Genomic DNA, 21,402 nt, shown 5'->3' on the forward strand with positions numbered 1-21,402 from the left:
TCCTCTTGGAAGTGCCTACAACATGAACTGGAGACCTGGTCTGGTCTTGGGCTTGGTTGGTGACAGATGAGGAGATACTGAACTTCAGACAGGCACTAATAGGAAGGTCTAAGATTTTCCTTCTAAGATGACAATGATGATGGTGGTGGTGATGATGATTTTTACATTTTTATCTACAAAAGTGTCCAAATAATATCTCAGTGTAAGGCACATTTTAGGGTTGACTTCTTTTTCTGAATTATTCTTCATAAGAGCAGGTGGCAACAGAATAGTGAGAAGCCAGGATAAAGAAGCCTTTTTAGTAGTGAAGAAAACAACTTGAAATTAATAGCTTATTAAACTTTCTGGAATAAGACTGCAGTTTTTCAAGATTTTGTTTCTTGTGTCTATAGGTTTTTCTGTAGTGATTTTACAAGAGAGAAAAGCGGATCATCCTATATTCACCATGTTATTTCCCTTTGCAAGTACTAAACTTAAAAAAAAAAGTTTTTGGTGGATATTTTCAGAATGATAATGATTTTCCCCCTAGTTTGGGAAACCGTAAAGGACAGAGAGGCAAGGTTACTGGTAAATATCTATGATGAAAAGAACTATCAGCTTTGCCTAGTAGAGTTGTATTATCAATAGTATAGTGCACAACCAAGTCGAACCTGTGCAGCACTGCTTGTTATAAGGAATTATTTCCTGCAACTAGATCACCAAACATTTTCTTTACTAACGTAGGTGAATACTAATGCATGAAATACTATCATTGGAAAAGATGTGACAGTTAGAATTCCGGCTAGAAAATGCTGTTTTATGGATTTTGATTTCTATTTAAATCTTATTCTTTAAAAAAAGTCTATAAAATGATTTGAAGTCTATAAAGACAGTTGCTTTAAAATATACTTATAATAGTATTACTTTCCATTTGGATACACTGTTAATAATTTATGTGGCAGATGCAAAAATGAAAGATCATTCATTCATAAGAATGAATTCATTAAAAAATGAAAGATCATTCATTAATTCACTCATTCATTGCATAATCTCAAAATGAAACTGAAATTCAGGCCACAGCACATTTACCCACCAGATCTTACATGAAATGTAAAATCATTTAAATATTCTTAGTGATTAACATAGCTTACTGTTTTTTTTTTTTTTTTGCAAGGGTTGATAGAAAGTGGAGTTTATCAACATCTTATAATGGAAAAACATTTAGAAAGTTTATTCCCTTTCTGCCTCTAACTTCTTTTTTCTCTCTCAAACAGTACCCAGATACCATGTAAAACACCACTGAGTTTTAAAAACAAAACGTCCAAACATATTTTTGCTTTCTCACAATTATTTGTCTTCCTAATTAATTCCACAGTCTGAAATAAATTATTGACTTACCAGACTTTCTTGTTTTCTGTGACAGCTTCAGCGGTAAACAGGCCATTAACAACTCATAATGAGCAGGACATGTTTGCCTTTTCCACGTGCTAATTTGGTACCCCATTAGAGACATCTTTTGACTCTTCTCTTTCCTGTGGATTCATTTTGAAAGAGGGTGACAGACTGCTGGGTCCTATATCTTTGAATAAAAAAGTACTAAAAACAATAAAACTTTTTTTTGGCTGATGCAATTACTTATGTAGAGGTAATTCATTAGAACTTTTCTTTCATCCTTTGTCTGTTTTTTTTTTTTTTTTTTTTTTTTTTTTTTTTTTTTTTTTTTTTTCTGCTTTATAGAGGAATACCCAATGTTCTATACATAGACTGAAACTTTCTTGACCTGGGCTACTTATCAATACTCAGTGAGTGTTTCTAGCCAAGGTTTAAATGGATTTTCTGTTTTTAAAGAAAGATCTAGTCTATACTATGAAAATGGATCCCAATATTTCTGGTAAAATATCTTGAAAGGTAGGGAGGAATTTGCTGTAGCATGGTTCCTGATGGAAGAAAAAATATAGGCAAAAAGATATCCAAAAAAGATCTTGACAGGTTGGTCAGTGGTATGAAGTAAAATAAAATCCTCATATATATTATTTAGTTTGGAGCGCAGGTAAAGGAGAGATTGGTAGATAAGATACGTTATTTTTGTGAAAAAATAAGAATGCCTTAAGTTTGGAACTCAAGTGTAGGGGCTAATGATTCATTCTTGGATCAAATGCAAGGACTACTTATTAGAAATAGTACTTGTCTAGTAGCAGTGTATGAGTTGTTATGTTGAATTAGATGAGGGAAAGCTAAAATGAAGAAAAAGGGATGACATTGCCCAAACTTTAATGTTGAGGGACTCTGGTGGCGTCAAGAGACAAACAACAACAACAACAACAAACAAAAACAAACAAACCATATTGACTAGAGAAGTTACTTTGAAAATCAGGCAATTTTGAGTTTAGATTTAGCTTTGGGTTGGCTGGGCACGATGGCTTACACCTGTAATCCCAGCGCTTTGGGAGGCCGAGGTGGGTGGATCATGTGAGATCAGGAGTTCAAGACCAGCCTGGCCAACATGGTGAAACCCCATTTCAACTAAATATACAAAAATCAGCTGGACACAGTGGTGTGTACCTGTAATCCTAGTTATTCGGGAGAGTAGCTGAGGCAGGAGAATCCCTTGAACCCAGGGAACAGAGGTTGCAGTGAGCCAAGATTGCACCCCTGCACTCCAGCCTGGGTGACAGAGTGAGACTCTGCCTCAAAAAACAAAACAAAACAAATTTAGCTTTGGGTATCAGTGTTCTTATTTATAAAATTGGGATAAGGTATACTTCAATAAATGAAAAAAATGTAATTAAATGTAGAGGTTGGCATTTAGTAATAACAAATTATAAGAAATATTATAAGTATTATTCAACATATTCATAAAACATTTATATTTTTAATGTTACTCTTTATATACATTGTATTATGCTGTAGAAAACATTGTAATTAAAGAATCTCAGAAGTTTAGTACTGAACCTTTGGTTTAATTTCTTGACAAAGAGAGAACAGAGAATGATGGTTCCATGATAATAAATCAACACTTTGGCAGATAATTTCAATTAAACGCTGGTCAATGGAATGACAGAGTCCATAGTGTTTTCTTTAGTTTATTTTTGTATCTGCTGCATCTGAGCACAGAAAAATAATATTTGTTCAGTTAAACCAGTACATGAAACCTAGGAAGTGTGTACCGTTCTGGTGGAAAGTTCATTTTAGCTCTAGTGGTAGATCGATTATGTTAATTGTCCCAATTTTTCTCTCTTCTCTACATTCATGGTCATTACAACCTGGCTTTGTAGCTCCTTTGATCAAGGGATGGGTTCTTTCCCCACCCGTTGACTCTGAGGATGGCAGGTAACTTGCTTTGGCCAATAGGATGTTAACAGTTGCAACTCAAGCAAGGCCTTGAAAAAGTGCTTGCACATCCCCACTTCTGCTCCTGCTCCCTGTATGAGCAAGGAGAACATGTCAGGTCGGCTTGTGGGAGGATGAATCACAAGGAGTAGAACCAGGTCATTCCCAACATCCTAGACAAGGGGATCCTAAGCGAGCTGACCCTCAGTAAACTTCCAAACATGGGAGGAAGCCCAACCGAACCCACTGGAAATCACTGACCCACAGCTCAGGTTTGAGCCTAGCAACTGCTTATTATTTTAGGCCACTGAATTTCGGAGAGGTTTGTGTTAACAATAGAGCGCTGACATGCTTCTTCAAGAGCGTAAGAATGAGATGAACAAGAACAGCATAAAATATGTGTTAAGTATTTTTTATTGTGAAACAAATGGCCTTGAGCCCACTGAAAAGAATACTGGATACTTGGACTTCGTTTTAGGGTCTGTACCTCATTCTTGAAGCTCTCATCTCCTCTGCCTGTCCTCCCTATAAATGATCCCCTACCCCTAATCAGAATCAACTTAACTAGAAAAGCTTTGATAAATAACCAGAAAGAACATGATGGTGTGTTCTAGTGAAGAAAAGACAGAAAAAAGTAATCACCTGCAGTTTTTGTTAGAGGACAACACAAAGTAATGGAAATAGTAATGATGTTGGATTAATACATTTTCATATTTGGATCCTACTGTGGCATTTGTTAAATGTGCAACGTTAGAAAATTTATTTTCATTCTCATGTATAAACTGGAATAATATCTACCTTATATATCTCTCTCTTTCTCTCTCTTTTTTGGTTAGGAATAAATAGGAAGGACAATTGGAACAGAGTAGTAAGAATTCCATCAGTGATGACTGTCTGTGTGATGGCCACAGTACACTGCCTCTTTCTGAGCATGTCTTGTGTTAATCTTGATCATGGATCGTGTCTCTTTTACATGATCTGTTAATGAGAGAGAACCCACTGTCTTTTATCTCTCCATTCCCAGAAGTTAGCATGGAACCCAGTAAAATATCTGCATTAGTCAGGGTTCTCCAGAGGGATGGACCTAATGGGAGCTATGTATACAAAAAGGGAATTTATTACACAGAATTGACTCAGATGATCACAAGGTGAAGTCCCATGATAGACTGTCTTCAAGCTGAGGAGCAAGAAAACCAGTAGTAGCTTAGCCAGAGTCCCAAAACCTCAAAAGCAGGGAAGCTGGCAGTTCAGCCTTCTGTCTGTGGCCAAAGGCCTGAGAGCCCCCGGCAAGCCACTAGTGTAAGTCCAAGAGTCCAAAACTGAAGAATTTGGAGTCTGATGTTTGAGGGCAGGAAGTATCCAGCACGGGGAAAAGATGAAAGCCAGAAGACTTAGCAAGTCGGCTCATTCCACCTTCGTCTGCTTGCTTTTCCTAGCCCTGTTAACAGCCAGTTGGATGGTGCCCACCCAGATTGAGGGTAGGTCTGCCTCTCCCAGTCCACTGACTCAAATGTTAATCTCCTCTGGCAACACCCTCACAGACACACCCAGAAACAATACATTGCATCCTTCAACCCAATCAAGTTGACACTCAATATTAATCATCACAGTATCTTTAATGTCTATTAAATACATAAATGATAATAAGCAGTAAAATAGATGTTTGCTGCTGCTGCATCGGCTGGCTCCTGGTTTTTCACTGCTGTTTCAAAAAGCAAGCATGAAAAAGGTTTCCTTATTTAGAATTCAGCAGTATTAGCCATCACATTTCCTGCCTATATCACAGGGCTGGGGCAGAGGTTTGGGGAAGAAATGCTGATTATGTGAAGAACCTGGAGGTAAAAATGGGATGGTGACAAGAGCCTGGGTTTATTTCCATCCGTTCCTTATGCCTGCTCTGAGGTGAAGACTCAAAATGAGAGAATCTTAGCTGAGGCAAGACAGTGGTTGAGGATTTCACTCGATAGGACACATCTCATTATATAACCATTGGAAATGTGAGCTCTGAGAAGATGAAAACTTTTAATTGTAAGGGCCCATGTTATTAGTGCAGTCAAGTGGAGGAGCAATGAAGAGCTGCATAAAATTAGTGGAATATCATGTAAATTGATCTGAAAATTACTGGTAGTTACACTATTTTCAATGAAATGATTCATGCTAATTCAAGGAAATGTTGCTTTCCTCCATTAACAGCTTTGATGCTCTGAGCAACAGGGAAGTTATGAAGCTGAAGAAATAGAGCAGGCCTTGCACACTCACCTGCTCCTAGAAAGGACAAAACTGCCACACAGCTCCTTAAAGACTTTGGTTTGCCACAGGAAAACAAATTCTGTGGAGTCCCAGCCAGGTTTTCCGTCTCTCTTCTCCCTCCCCTTCTTAGTGTCTAGCATGGCATAGAATGTCTGAAATGTCTGTTCAGGTCCTGGAAATAAATACACAGCTGCACATCCATTTATTTTCTTAAATGAAGTCAGTAGTAGTTGGATGGCTGTTTTTGTTGATCAAGAAGTCTTAACTACTCTTTTGTTTTAATAAGTTTGAATGTGAGTGTGTGTTGGTGTCTGTGTACATACATGTACTGTGGTATGTGCAAAAAATAATTTATTTTTCACTTCTACACGATAGTTATTATCCACTTTGTATATTCTGTTCCACTTAAAACCAGATCAACATAGGCTACTGAGCTAACAGAAAACCGAAGAACACAGATATATAACATTTTCTCATTTCCTTTTTGTTTTTTTTTAAATCTCATGAAGGTTGGCGAACAAAATTGAATTACAGTGCTTCCCTCTGCTTTATCATTCATCTTAAATTGCCCCTCTCTGAATTTTAGTTTTTGCCACCGGGTGATCACATTTATAGATACTTAGCATTGGGCAGAAGTCTGCAAATAGAGAGCAACTATGTGAAAACAGCATGCAGAATTTACAATCTTATTTTTATTCTTATCACTGTATTAGATTTATTCTAGGAATTTTGATAATCATACTCTTAAATCATTTCTAAAACTGTCAGTAATTTGCATCACGGTTGGGCCAAGAGATCGCAAAACTGAATATTCATACAAGTGCAAATCATTTCATTTCTGCTTCTCTATAGACTTGGAGCAAATGAACTTTAGTTTAAATTTTCATCAACATAGATACTAGGTAGCTGCCCTTGCACATTTGCAGAACAGCCCCCTACTATATATAATTCAAATTTGTTTAACACGTTTTATAAAATATTTTGTAATGTGTTCCTAAAGATCCCTTTATGTGATTTACAATAATTATCCTAGAAGATTACAGTCAGTTAATTTGCATTTATTAAGCACTTGTTTTGTACCCAGTACTGCGTTGTGTGCTTTGGAGGCTACTAAAAATTATTAGAGAATCTCTGCTGACCAAGAGCTCAGAATTCACAGGTTAGTTTTGTGATTCCCAACCAGACTATATCTTATTGTTTCTATATCAATTTATGCCTTTAAAGAAGAAAATTGTATGCTCTAGAGTAGTTGGAAAACACTCTTTGAAAATGGTGGGCTGAACTGGTGAGAGATGATGAGGAGAAACACCCCAAATGATCATGCAGGTTCCACATAAGGTTGTACAGACTACATGCTGCCCAGCTTTTGGGAGTATCATTCACAAAGCAAATGATGCTCCCTGGAGTTGTGCAGTGTACAACCCGTGCAACTGTACATTGTGGCTCTGGTAAACAGCATACTTAAATGAGAGTGGGAGGCTGTTAGGGCGGTGGTAAGGAACTTGAGCTGTGGTTTCACATGACTCACACTTCTGCCATTTCACAGCTATGGAACCTTGTAAAAATGACTTAACTTTCTCTAAACCTTAGTTCTCACTAGAAAAATCAGTTTTATAAAATAGTTCCTCACTCCTATGATTGATGTGAGGATCGAAGAGGATAATGATGGTAAAATATTCAGTACACAATAAGTCACAGTAGTAAATTTTAGTTTTTAGTTGTTATTACAACTTTAAAAAAAATATATATTGGGAGAGTCACTCAGGTTTTAAAAATGGCATATAAGAAGTTGGAAGTCACTACTCCCTCGTAACAGTAAAAATCTAAACCAACTAAAACATCAACATATTTTCTTAGATAAAGTATAGAAGTGAGGTCACATGGAAACTGCTGCCTTAACATGAAGGAGACAGGCAGATACTGAGAAGGACTCTTTGTTAGAACAGAAACCCATGAGCAGCAACCTCCTTGGCAACCAGGGCCAGGGTAGAACATCCTGAACTGTAATTGACAAATTGCTAGAGACTCAGCGGGGACCAGTCCCAGAGTTAAAAACTCCGGGGAAACGTAGTCATAGGGAAGTCCCAAACACTTGTGAGTTTCACCTTCAGCAGCTCACCAGGTTCTCACAGTGAATACTGGAGAAGAGTCTTTTCATGCTTTCTTCATAGAAGGGGGAAAGGAACCATATTGAAATATGCCAGAATATTCTGTTTTTCTTAGCAAAGTCTGCCATCAGGAGAAACTGTTTTACGAGAGCCTAACATGCTGGGGTTTTATCAGAGCTGAACTGACTTGGGAACATGAAATACCACCTTCCATCTGGCTCTTGCTTTCCATGTGGAACAGGTAACTGTTCCACACTAGCCCCTTCAGCCTTCCATAGGGAGATGGGAAATACCAAACTCTGGCCTGTGTTAGCTATCTTGTCTCATCTAAGGGGTGATGAGCATGTGTGAAGTTCGTAACACAGAGGGCCAGGCTCACGAAAATCGTGAGACCTAACATAAAACAATAGAACACCCTCCTCCCGTGTAACCTACTACCACATTACTAGCGGCCTATTTACAGCAGTTCCTTTTATCCAGCACATCGTATCTAGCTATCAAGAAAAAATTGTAAGTCCTACTAAGAGGCTAAAGATCTAGTTTGCAGAGACAGAACAAGCATCAAAACCAGACTCAAATATGGTAGGAATGTTGGAATTATCAGACTGGGAATTTAAATAACTATAATTCATATGCTTAGGGCTCTAATGGATAAAATAGAACAGATAGACAATGTAAGCAAAGACATGTGAATCTTAACAAAAAGCTGAAAAAGAAAAGCCAGATAACAAAAACAGTATAACATTAATGAAGAATGCCTTTGACGGTCATATGAATAGATTGGCCATAACTGAGTAGAGACTCTTTGATCTTGAGAATATCTCGATAGAAACCTCCAAAACTGAAAATCAAAGAGAAAAAATTGAAAACAAAACATCCCACAACAGAGCAGAATATCCAAGAGTTGTGGGACAACTACAGAAAGAGTGCCATGCGTGAAATGACAATAAGGGAAAGAAGAAAGAGAAGAAAGAGCAGAAGAAATATTTGAAATAATAATGCCTGAGAATTCTCCTAAATTAATGTGAGACACCAAACCAAAAATCCAGGAGGCACAGAGAACACCAAGCAGGGTAAAGGCCAAAAAAATGACACCTAGGCATTATTTTTGAATTACAGAAAATCAAAGATAAAATCAAAATCCTACAAGAAGCCAAAGAGGAAAACACCTTACTTACAGAGGAGCAAGGATAAAAATACTGACCTCTCTTCAGAAATCATGCAAGCAAGAAGAGAGTGGAGTGAAATATTTAAAGTGTTAAGATAAAAACATAAAACCTAATAACCTAGAATTCTGTGCTCTGTGAAATTATCCTTGAAAAGTGGAGGAGAAATTAAGACTTTCATAATAAAACAAAAGTTGAAGGAATTTGTTGCCGGTAGAGGTGGCTTGCAAGAAATGTTAATAAAGAAAGGTTATTTAGAGAGAAGGAAAATGATACAGATTAGAAACTCAGAGCATTGCAGAAAGAATGAATGAAGGTAAAAAAAGCAAAACAAAACAAAACACAAAAAAAGCCTTTTTGATTTTTAAATAATCTAGCAGAAAATGGTGTGTTCAATATACTAATAGAGGCAATGCATTTTATTATGTATGTATACTCATGTATGCTTATGTATAAGTAAAATGAATGACGACAATAATACAAGGGATGGGAAAGAGGAATTAAGGTTATTTTACTACTATAAGGTACTCTACCCATAAAGTAGTATATTTTATTTTAACATGAACTTGGATTAGTTGTAAATGTATATTGCAAACACGAGGGCAACCACACACACACAAAAAGTGAAAAAAAAGAGATTCAAATAATATGCTGAGAAGTAAAAGAAAGTGGAACCATATGTATTGCTCAATTAAAAACACAAAAAGCAGAAAAGAGTGGAACACAGAATAAAAACAAAGAACAAGGTCAGCAAATGGAAAATGATAACAAATATGGTAGATATTAATTCTACTATATCAATGGTTACCTTGAATATCAATAGTCTAAATGCACCAATTTAAAGACAGATATTGTTAGAGTGAATCAAAAGCAATATACAAGTATATGTTTTCTACAGTAAATGCCCTGTAAATATAAAGAGACATTCAGTTTAAAAGTAAAGGCGTGAAGAAGGATATACCATACTAACATTAATGAAAAGAACATGGTAATGCTACATTAGTTTCAGAAAAAGCAGACTTTAGGGCAAGCAAATTTTTCAGTAAGCAAGAGGGACATTACATAAAGATAAAGGGGTAAGTTATTCAGGTAGATAAAACAATCCTTAACATGTATGTGCCTAATAAGAAAGCAGCAAAATATATGAAGCAAAAACTGATAGAACTTCAAGGAGAAATAGATGAATCCATTATTATAGTTGGAGACATGAACATTCAACTATCGGAAATGGACAGATCTAGCAGGTAGAATATTAGTAAGGACATAGATGAACTGAAAAACACCATCAGTCAGCTGGATATAACAAACATCTATAGACTACTTTATTCTACAACAGCAGAATACACATTCTTCTCAATTGTATATGGAACATTCACCAAGATAGATGATATTTGGGGCCATAAAACATACTTTAACGAATTTTAAAAATATTAATCATACAATGTCTGCATTCAGACCACAGTGAAATTAAACTAGAAATCACCAATAGAAAGATAGCTGAGAAATCCTCAAGCACTTGGAAATGAAACAACACACTTCCAAATAACATATGGGTTAAAGAAGAAATTTCAAGAGAAATAAAAAATTGATCTAAATGAAAATCAAAATACAACTTATCAAAATTTGTGAGATACTGAGTAATCAGTGCTTAGAGTGGAATCATTAGCATTGAATGCATATATCATTAGAAAAGAAGGATCTACAATCGATCATATGGGCCAAAGATCTTAACAAATATTTAATCAAAGAAGATATACAGATGGCAAATAAGCATATGAAAAGACGCTCTACATCGTGTGTCACCAGGGAAACACAAATGAAAACAACGAGATAGCACCACACATCTATTAAAATGACAAAAATCCAGAACCCTGGCAACTCCAAATGCTTGTGAGGGTGTGGAGCAATAGGAACGTTCGTTCATTGTTGGTAGAAATGCAAAATGGTACAGCCACTCTGTTAGATTGTTTGGTGGTTTCTTACAAAATAAATGTATTCTTACCATAGGATCCAGCTATCACACACTTTGGTATTTACTCAAAGGAGTTTTCCACACAAAACCTGCACATGGATATTTATAGCACCTTTATACATAAATGCCAGAACTTGGAAGAAACTAAGATGCCTTTCAGTAGATAAATGGATAAACTGTGGAATATCCATACAGTGGAATATTATTTAGTGCTAAAAGTAAATGAGCTATCAAGCCATGAAAAAACATGGAACAAACTTAAATGCATATTACTAAGTGATATGCTAGTTGGAAAAGGCTACATACTGTGTAATTTCAATTATATGACCTGGAAAAGGCAAAACTATGGAGGCAGTAAAAAGATCAGTGGTTGCCAGGGATCACACAGGAAGTGGAGATGAATAAGAAGCACGCAGAGGATTTTGGGGGCAACTAGTCTCTATCACACTACAATAGAGAACATATGTCTTTATAAATCTGTCCAAATCCATTACATTTGCAATAGTGAGTGAACCTGGATGTAAACTTTGTCAATGGTTTTTTCTTGGACTTTTCAGCCTTCAGAACTGTGAGAAATACATTTCTGTTGTCTGTAACCTACCCAATCTATGATATGCTTTTATAGTACCCCAAACAGACTAAGGCATAAACTATAGACTTTGGATGATATGGATATATCTATGTAGGTTCAGCAATTATATCAACTGTACCAATCTGGCAGAGGATGTTAATAGTTGGGGAGGCTATGCATGTGTGCTGGCAGGGATATGTAAAAAGATCTCTGTACCTTCTGCTCAATTTTGCTGTGAAATTAAAACTGCTCTAAGAAATGAAAGTTTGTTAAAAAAAAAAAAAACCTAGGGAATGCCTACATTTTCCTTAGTCACTTAGAAAGCCATTCAAGCTATTTAGAAAACTTTGTGCGCTGTATGTATGTGCGTGTGTATTTGTGTTTGTGCATGCATGTGCATGCATGTTTGTGGGATGGCACTATGGTTTGAATGTGTCCTCTTCAAAATTCATGTTGCAACTCAGTCCCCATTGTGGTGGTTTTCAGAGGTGAGGTCTTTTGGGAAGTGATAAACTCATAAGGACAGAGCCCTGATGAATGGATTAGTGCCTTGTAAAAGGACTGAAACAAAAGGGCCTAGAAGGAACTCAGCCTTCCTTCTTTGTCTTTCTGCCCTTTTGCTATGGGAGGATGCAGCTTTCGTTCTCTCTAAGCCTCAGCAACAAGGCACCATCTTGGAAGCAGAGACCTAGCGCTCACTAAATGCCAAACCTGCCAGTGCTGCAATCTTGGACTTCCTAGCCTCCAGAATTATGAGGAATACATTTTAATTATATATACAGTACCCAGTCTCTCAGGCATTTTATCATAGCAGCATGAACAGACTAGGACAGATACTATGACATCTTCTTTGTTAAAGATTTAATGGGCAAGTGATCACCTTTTGGGGGCATTTAAGCAACCTTAAAAACAATGGATTAATCTCTGTAATCTTATAACCAATCCCATGCTTTTAGAAAAATTATTCAAGATCTGCTGGTAATAAAATGCCTGAGATGATCGTATCTTGTTATTTATTTGGGGTATAAACGTAATGACGGTGTCACTTCAGATGTCTATAATGCTGGAGTTTGCCAAAAAGAGTGATGCAGAGAGAAATGATTCTTCTCTGAAAAAACGAGGATAGAAGAACAAGATCTCCCAACCTGGTGTTAAACCTGCTAGAAATTCACACAATGACTAGAAAAATACACGAATGTCTGCAACACCTGTCTTCTTTTTTAGGAAGTATGTGTGCCTGTTGGTGTGTGTATGTGTGTAATGGGAAGTGTGTGTGGTGTGTGTATGTGTGTGTTGAGAAAAGGGTAGGAAAAATGGGAATATGAAACTATAAATAGAGAAGATTATAGATTTAGCATATGGGTGTTTGATCCTGACTCCTGCTTTCTGATTACCTAAAAGAAACTAACCATTTTAAAGACTATGCCTTATTAGTTTATAAAAGCTTTTAATCAGAAAGCATATAAATACTATAAAAAATTTTTAAATGATTATGATATTTTCTTTTTCCTTTTAATATATTATTTTATTTCTTTTTGGTCTATTTCCCGTGCATCTCTTTTGTATTACTTTAGCCACGGTGTATGTACTAATTTGCATCTTCTTTGTTCACTAATAATATACGCCTTTTTCACATTGCTAAATCATTTTCATTACCAGTCATTTTAATCTTTATATAGCACTGTAAGACTGAATCCACATATTTGTGAAATTGTCACCCTACTATCAAAGTCTAATGGATTTTCATTTTTTACTACTATAAATACTGCCCGGTGGTCATCTTAGTGCACAATGCCTTTCCCACATTTTGTTTTCTTTTCTTTTAAGGATATTTACAGAATTAAATAACTGGCTAAGGGGGCATGAATACCTATGTGGTTAGATATGTTTGTAGAGGCCTATTTCTTGAGAAGAAAGATATGATTAGGTTCTACCAATGCACCCTTCTGAAGTCCCACTTCCCCAGGTCTTATAAACAGTACTGTTTCCGAAAGATGTGGTACATCACTGCTGATTCATAAGTTGATGAACTCCTTTTAATTCCTGTGGCTGGCACAATTCCAACAGAGGTCTGAATCATCCTACTTCTTAAGTAGAAGTAGAGCCTAAATTATAGCGAAAGCCAAACATGTTCTGAATTTTATTTCCCTTGCTTCCAGATGTGGAGAGTAAAAATTTACCTTCTAGATAAGACTGAAAGTGGCTTAGTAGCTCAGAATAGATATGGTGTTGGGGAGAGGGTGGGAAGTGCAAGCAGCTCACCTATTTCTAGAGCAGTGCAAGAGAGACCCAGGATGGAACCAAAGGGACGCATGAAAAATGGCTTAAATATTAGGCAGCTACCTCTTGTCATTCTGGTCCGAGTGAGTGAAGAAAATACATAAATAAAAATTAAATAGAAGAAAAGGGCTAAAAATAAAAATCACGTGAAGCGAATGAAACTGAGACTTTGAATACAAATACAATTATATGTCTTTGGGTGAAATTCATAACCAGTTTTCGGCAATACCCACCTGACTTGCTCATTGAATTGTGAAATGAGAGAATATAAATCAGAGTTGACAATGAGGTCTTATTTTCCTCTTTAGATGTTTTAGCTGAATAATAAGTCATACACATCTAGCATCATGGAACTCGTAGGATACAGTTCCATTCTCTGTTTTGGTGCCTACAAACAATAACTCCTACTGTGTGATACATGCCAAGAGGGAACCTCCCTTCCTCTTGCTGTCGCCTCCTGTTCTAATTAAGCAGATCTATAAGGATGGAGATTTGTTTACTCTAGCTAGCAAGCAGAGGATCAGCTATGCCTCTGAAAAATATTCAGGCTTCAGTCTACTCTGAATGTCACTATCAAATTATTTTTTTTAAAACACAGTTTTCTTACTTTCAATATTACATGTGATACATAAACATCTGCCAGTTAAAAACTCAAGGACTCAGATGCATACAGAACAACAAATCATGGTTTTTGCTTATCCTCTTCTTCAATCACCACAGCTGTCCCAGAATTAACTTCATTAATATAATTAGCCATAGAAGCATTTGTGTCTGTCTCTTCATACTTTTCCTGTACGTTTTATATATGTATATAAGTATATGTTATACATAAAGAGACTCATATATAATTACATAGTATACTGTACATATTATAAACTGTTTTGTTAATAATTTTAATATGTTTTGGAGTATTTCTCTGTCACTACATATGTATGCATATATATATACATACATACAATTATACACACACACATATATATATGGCTACCTCATTCTATTTAAATGTTACATTGCATTCCATTTAAAGCTATACAATAATTTACTATTGAAGAATAGTTGGATGATTTCCATATTTTGATTGTAAAAGGCAATGCTGCAGCAAAATGTGTATGTGTGTGTCGGGGGGAGGTGGGGTGTATTTGAAAATATATCCTTAGGATAGATTTCAATAGATTTTAAGAGGTACAATAACTGTGTCAATTAGGTTTGGACATTTATAATTTTTATAAACCTTGTCAAATTGTTCTTTCATATATAGAAGAATAGTGTTTTCCCACAAACTTGCCAATACTGGAGATTACCAATATATTTGTTACATTTGTAATATTAGTATGTACTATTATAGATATATATTTATAATATTCAACTATAGCAGTTGAAAAATATTGCATCTTGTTATGGATGTTATATCTCTAAATACTAGTGAGATTGAATATATTTTAAATGTTTCTTGCCTAAATTGTATTTCTTTTTCTGTGAATTTCTATTTAAATTTTGTAAATTTCTGTTTTCTAGTTTTTCTCTTCTTTCTTTGTTTTCTTAATTGATTTCTGGGAAAATATATCTATACCTATGTACATTTTTATATATATATATTTGTTTTGAGGGGCGAGATCAAAAGCTTTTATCTTAGGTGTTTACTGACTGATTTTCTAGGAAAAGGGTGGTAGAAGTGGGAACTCAGAAGAGAAACATAACATATTATTCTCTTATTACTAGTGTTGGTCTATAGAGATGGCTGTCCTTGTAGCTTAGAAAAATAGATAGCACTTTGTGATATTTAAGAAAGATTAGCAAATATAAGTTTTAATAATTGAATAAGTATATATGTAAAACCACTGACATCCAGTATGTTCCCCACTCATTTAGTTTGTATTTTCATCCAGCATTTACACACAGGTTTCTTTTTTTAAAAAAATGTTTATTTCGATAGTTGTTGGGGTACAGGTGGTTTTTGGTTACATGGATGAGTTCTTCAGTGGTGAATTCTGAAATTTTTGTGCACCTGTCACCCAAGCAGTATACACTGTACCCAATATGGAGTCTTTTATTTCTTACCTATCTCCCAACCTCCCCTAACCCAGTTCCCAAAGTTGATTATATCACTGTGTACGATTTTGCATCTTCATTGCTCAGCTCCCAATTATAAGTAAGAAAATACCGTTTTTTGTTTTCCACTCCTGTGTTATTTCACTTAGAACAATGGCCTCCAGCTCCATCCAAGTTGCTGCAAAAGAGATTATTTTGTTCCTTTTATGGTTGAGTAGTATTCCGTGGTGTGTATATACAACCTTTTTTTAATCCACTTGTTGATTGATGGGTACTTAGTTTGCTCCATATTCTTGCAATTGTGACTTGTGCTGCTATAAACGTGTGTCCATGTGTCTTTTTCATATAATAACTTATTTTCCATTAAGTAGATACCCAGTAGTGGGATTGCTGGATTAGATGGTGGATCTACTTTTGGTTCTTTAAGGAATCTCCATACTGTTTTCCATAGAAATGAATACATAAATAAATGCAGGTTTCTAACTGAATTCAATTCATTTATGCTAAACAAGTGGTAAGAAATTACATTTTAAAATTTTGTTCTTTCTGTAATTATTCATCAGCACACTTCTTTTGCAGAAAAGACAGATCTCTATTCCTCATCAAGAAGAGATAAGTATAAATGGTTAAATCTACAATTTCCTGAATTTAAACTACTCTTATAACCTGATGTCCCATTCCAGAATAAATTATATTGATTAAATTTGTGTCAACATACAGATGTTTGAAATAAAATTTCTTGCTTACCTGCGTATTCCACTTTGTCTTCCATAGTATTAAATGTGTGAATTCATAATTCAAATGCCTACACCACTCTCATTTCTCTTTCTTTATGAGTCTTTAGGACAATTTGCTGCTACATAGAGAATGTTATTCTCTTATGATAGAGGAGCTATGGCAACATACTCTAAGACAGCTTCTAATTATCTCCACATTTTGGTGGACATGCATTGCATAATCCCTCCCTTTGAACACAGGCCAGACCTGTTAGTTTATTCTAGCAATAGAATACAGTAAAGGTAATGGGATGCCATTTCTGTGATTACATTACATAAGATTGTAACTCTCATATTGTTAGTAGGCTCTGTCTGTTGACTCTTTCCCTTGCTAGCTTTGATGAAGTAAGCTGCCATATGGTAAGGCCCACTTAGCAAGGAATTGAGGCTAGCCTCTGACCAACAGCCACTAAAGAGCTGAGGCATTCAATCAGGCAACATGCCAGGAACTGCATCCTGCCAAAAACCACACGCAGACCATTGGAAGCAGACCCTTGCCTAGTTAACCCCAGATGAGATCCTAATGATGGCTGACACCTTGATTGCAGCCTTGTGAGAAATCCAGAAACAGAGGACCCAGGTAAATTGTGCCTGGATTCTTGACACATAGAAATTGTGGAATAATAAATGTGTTGTTTTTAGCTGTTAGGTGTGTGGTAATTTGTTATGCAGCAACAGAAACAAAAAGGAATTGTGACCAAAAAAAAAAAAAAAAAAAAAAAAAGAACTAATACTGTTGTCTCTCTGACTTGTAGGGAAACAAAGATTTGCAACACAGATGCAAGAGTGTTTTTTTGGATTTTTTTGTAAGGGAAGTCTGATACGGGCTTTAAAGGAAAGTTATCTGAAGATGCTAGGGGGAAAACACGAGAAGACAAACGAACCACAAAACTTTAGGGATTCAGGGCATGGCATATTGATTCTGTATCTGTTGCCCTCAACCTGGAGAGTGCACTCAGAGTCTCCAATGGATGCCTCCTGAGGGTACTCGATGCTGCTCTGTTCTCACTTCAAAGACTACTTTAAACCTTTATTGAGGACCTCAATCTCCAACTCCTGATTCTTACTTCATCTCTTTGCAGGTCGTCTTGACTCTTACATAATCAAGGTCAAAGTTTCTTGATATGCATTCTTTCAACTTTCTTCTCTGTATCAAAATCTTCTCCTATCTTCACAGAATCTTTCTTGTTTTTGCTTGTTCCCTCTCCTCAAAGCTAAATATCCTTCCCTAAGCCTTTATTTCATTATTTCTAGCTAGCTCTCCTGCTGTCCTTAATGCATCAGTTATCCACTCTCTTTGATACTTCCTCCTTCCTCTTTGTCTTCAAAAACTAATAACAAGGGCCAGGCCCAGTGGCTTGTGCCTGTAATCCCAGCACTTTGGGAGGCTGAGGCGGGCGGATCACCTGAGGTCAGGAATTCAAGATCAGCCTGGCCAATATGGCGAAACCTGGTCTCTACGAAAAATACAAAATTTATCCGGGTGTGATGGTGCGTGCCTATAATCCCAGCTACTCAGGAGGTTGAGGCAGGAGAATCGTTTGAACCCAGGAGGCAGAGGTTGTAGTGAGCCGAGATGGCACCACTGCACTCCAGCCTGGGTGACAGAGTGAGATTCTGTCTCAAAAACAAACAAACAGATAAACAAAAACTAATAAGGAAATTCCAGCCTCAAACAACAACCAAACAAAGACAAACAAACAGCAACAGAACATGACACTTAATTCATCACACCATTGAACTACTCAGAAAAGAAAATCTGTGGTTGGGCCATCAAAGCTGTTCATCAGGGAACCAAAATTTGGAGGGGACAAAGATTTAAAAATAGGGTTGAAAATAAAATGCAAATAATAAGTATCTCTTCTCTAGCTAAAGTTCTCCACTTCTTCTCTAACTTCCATCTGACCCTAGGATCAGCCCCTTTTCAGTGGCAGCGTCAGGACCAGGTCATTACCAGGCGGCCTTTCTGCATGGCTGCTTTTCTTCTACTAATATCCAATGGTATGAAAGCAAGTCTGGTATTTCTGTTTTGCTGAATGTATTAAGAAAGATACTCAGTAAGTGCAGTTCAGGGCAATTTTTCTGTCAGTCCTTTATTGCACTGAAGAGCAGCTGGTTTTTCTTTTAACCACCACTGCCTCTTTAATCCTTTGCAATTGGGTTCCCATGTGTTCTACTAAAACTACCTTCCTAAAGGTCATTCATGATTCCGTACTCACTAAATTAAACTACTTTTAAACCCAAATCCTATGTATCTGACCTCTCCATAATATTTTAAAACTTTTAGCTCACTTGGATTTTTTTTTAGAAAACACTAAACTTTCTTGGTTTTTATTCCTATCACCATCTATTCTTGTTTTGGTTTCTGTTCTCAGCTTGTTCTCTCCGCAAGATCTCCCTTAATGATATCATTCCACATTTTATACCTTTAACTGTGATACTTAAATAGAGTTCTGCACTCTTAACTCCCTCCTAAACTGTACATCCACATTTCCAAATGTCCCATGGAAATCCCTGAGTGAAAGTCTTGCCTCTAACTCAACACTATCCTGAAGTAAACCCTTCCATTGTCTTCATCGTATCTGTCCTTTTCTGAGATTCAATTTTCTCCACCCCTCAGAGTTTCTAGCTTTTATATGATCTCGCTACACTCACAGATGGTTTCAAATACTTTTGCTTTTTCCTACACAGTCTCAAACCTATTTCCTTATTTCAATTCCCACTTCTATTTGATTGTTGCAAAAGTCATTGCTGTTTTTGCCATTAAAAGTAATGGCATTTGCACCAACCTAATACCACTTTACCTCTTTCTCAGCCCTCCTTGAATCTTCTGAGCTGTGTGATCAAACACTGGTGCCTAGGCCACCAATCCTTGATCTGTGCTACCTTTTTCACATATTGTGACCAGGTTCAAATGAGATCACTTGGACACAGGAAGGGGAGCATCACACACTGGGTCCTATTGTGGGGAGGGGGTAGCGGGGAGGGATAGCATTAGGAGATATACCTAACGTAAATGATGAGTTAATGGGTGCAGCACATCAACAAGGCACATGTATACATATGTAACAAACCTGCACGTTGTGCACATGTACCCTAGAACTAATGATTCTCTTGTTCAAAAGCCTTCAACATTTCCAGACAGATTTAGCAGAGCTTTTCCCTATGCTGTTAATTGCAACTTCTGTTTATGTTCATTATGAGAATTTCCCTGAGAAGTAGTATAGATATTTCTATATATGTCTCTCCACCATTTTGTTAGCATCTTCATAGCAAAGACCAAGGTTTTGTTTTTTTTTTTTTTTTTTCCCCTCTGTGTCTTTACTGCCTAAAATAATTTCTAAAGTACAGTAGGTTTTCCAACAAACATTAGCTTTGTGTATTTGTGGACTGAATAGTTCTCCTTTGATCACCAAATTAAGTTAAATGTACACTTGTGATTTGGTTGTGATCTATCATTCCAGGCTCCTTCAAATTCTATAAATTGTCCACATGTTAGAAATCACTATGTCTTTGATAATTCAGTTTCTTCTATCAGAAGTAGCCTGATTACTTTCTGGTTCCTTTCCCACATTTTCATTTTTCTAAAAGGCCACTGTGGTTTAATGGAAAGAATGGGTTCTGGAGTTCAGCTTTGGATTTGAATCTAACCTCTGTGTGTTTTTGTTTGTTTGTTTGTTTTGTTTTGTTCTTTTGTTTTTCTGTTTTTCCCTATGAGTTCGGTAACAACTCTCCTTATTTAACAGGTAAATTTAAAAAATACTACCATCCTCAAACTGGGCATGTTGGCTCACACCTATAATCTCAGCACTTTGGGAGGCCAAGGCAAGAGGATCCATTAAGGCCAGGAGTTCACGACCAACCTGGGCAACATAGCAAGACTGTGTCTCTACAATTTTTTTTCTTTTTAATTAGCCTGGCATGATGGCACATACATGTAGTCCCAGCTCTTGGGGAAGATTGCTTGAGCCCAAGAATTCGAGGCTGCAGTGAGCTATGGTCATCGCGACTGCACTCCTGCCTGGGTGACAGAACAAGATCAAGTCTCAAAAAAAAAAAATAATAATAATACCACCCTATTTATCTTGCAAGGTTAAAGTGAAAATAAATTTGAGATAATGATGTGGAACTATTTTATAAAGCATATTCTAGAATGCAAATATCTGGCCCAACTTTCTAAAGTTTCCATCTAATGTTTCTGAAGCTTCTTCTTGAATTTCTCTTGTTAACAACTCTCCTTCCTAAACTTTTGTATTGTAAATAAGATGAGAGGCACAAGGTAGTATCTTAAAGTACAGGAACTTAGTTGTGTACCATTGTTATTTGTTGCTATATGAGTTCCTTTAGGACCAAGATAAGATAAGGTACTATTCATCTTTGAGCCCACAGCACTTATAAAAATAGTTTGCATAAAAATTTGTGATGATTGGTGATATATGAGGGTAAGATCATTATTGTCAGTGTAGCTCTTACTTTATGATACACTGTCTCCTTCCAAATAGCAGAATAAAAGGGGGAAAAAGACTCTTCTGCTGTTATAAGTTTCACAAGTAAGTGTTAATTATTTTGGAGGAATAATTTAAAAAGTAACAGAACAGTCTTCTACTTCTTATGGAAAAATTGAATGGCTATTCTGTAGTGATTACATACCACTGTTTTGCTGCTATATATTTTTTTTCTTTACCAGGAAAAGAGCTCAATTATTTAAGAGTCTAATCCTTAAGTTTTGTTTGTGTTTGAAGAAAATATTTCTTTATTTGAGTTTCTGGAAATTCTGGAATTGTGGAGAATTTCTATCGATTTATATAAAAGTAAGGACTGTTTCTGCTAGGGGTTTAACTTTGACTACTGCCTCTTTGATGTCATCCTGAGTTGGCAGTTCGTAGCTTCTCACTTATTTGCTAGTCACTCCCAGAATCAT

This window comes from Macaca fascicularis, chromosome 8 (assembly GCF_037993035.2).
Source record: "Macaca fascicularis isolate 582-1 chromosome 8, T2T-MFA8v1.1".
Classification (NCBI taxonomy): Eukaryota; Metazoa; Chordata; class Mammalia; order Primates; family Cercopithecidae; genus Macaca; species Macaca fascicularis.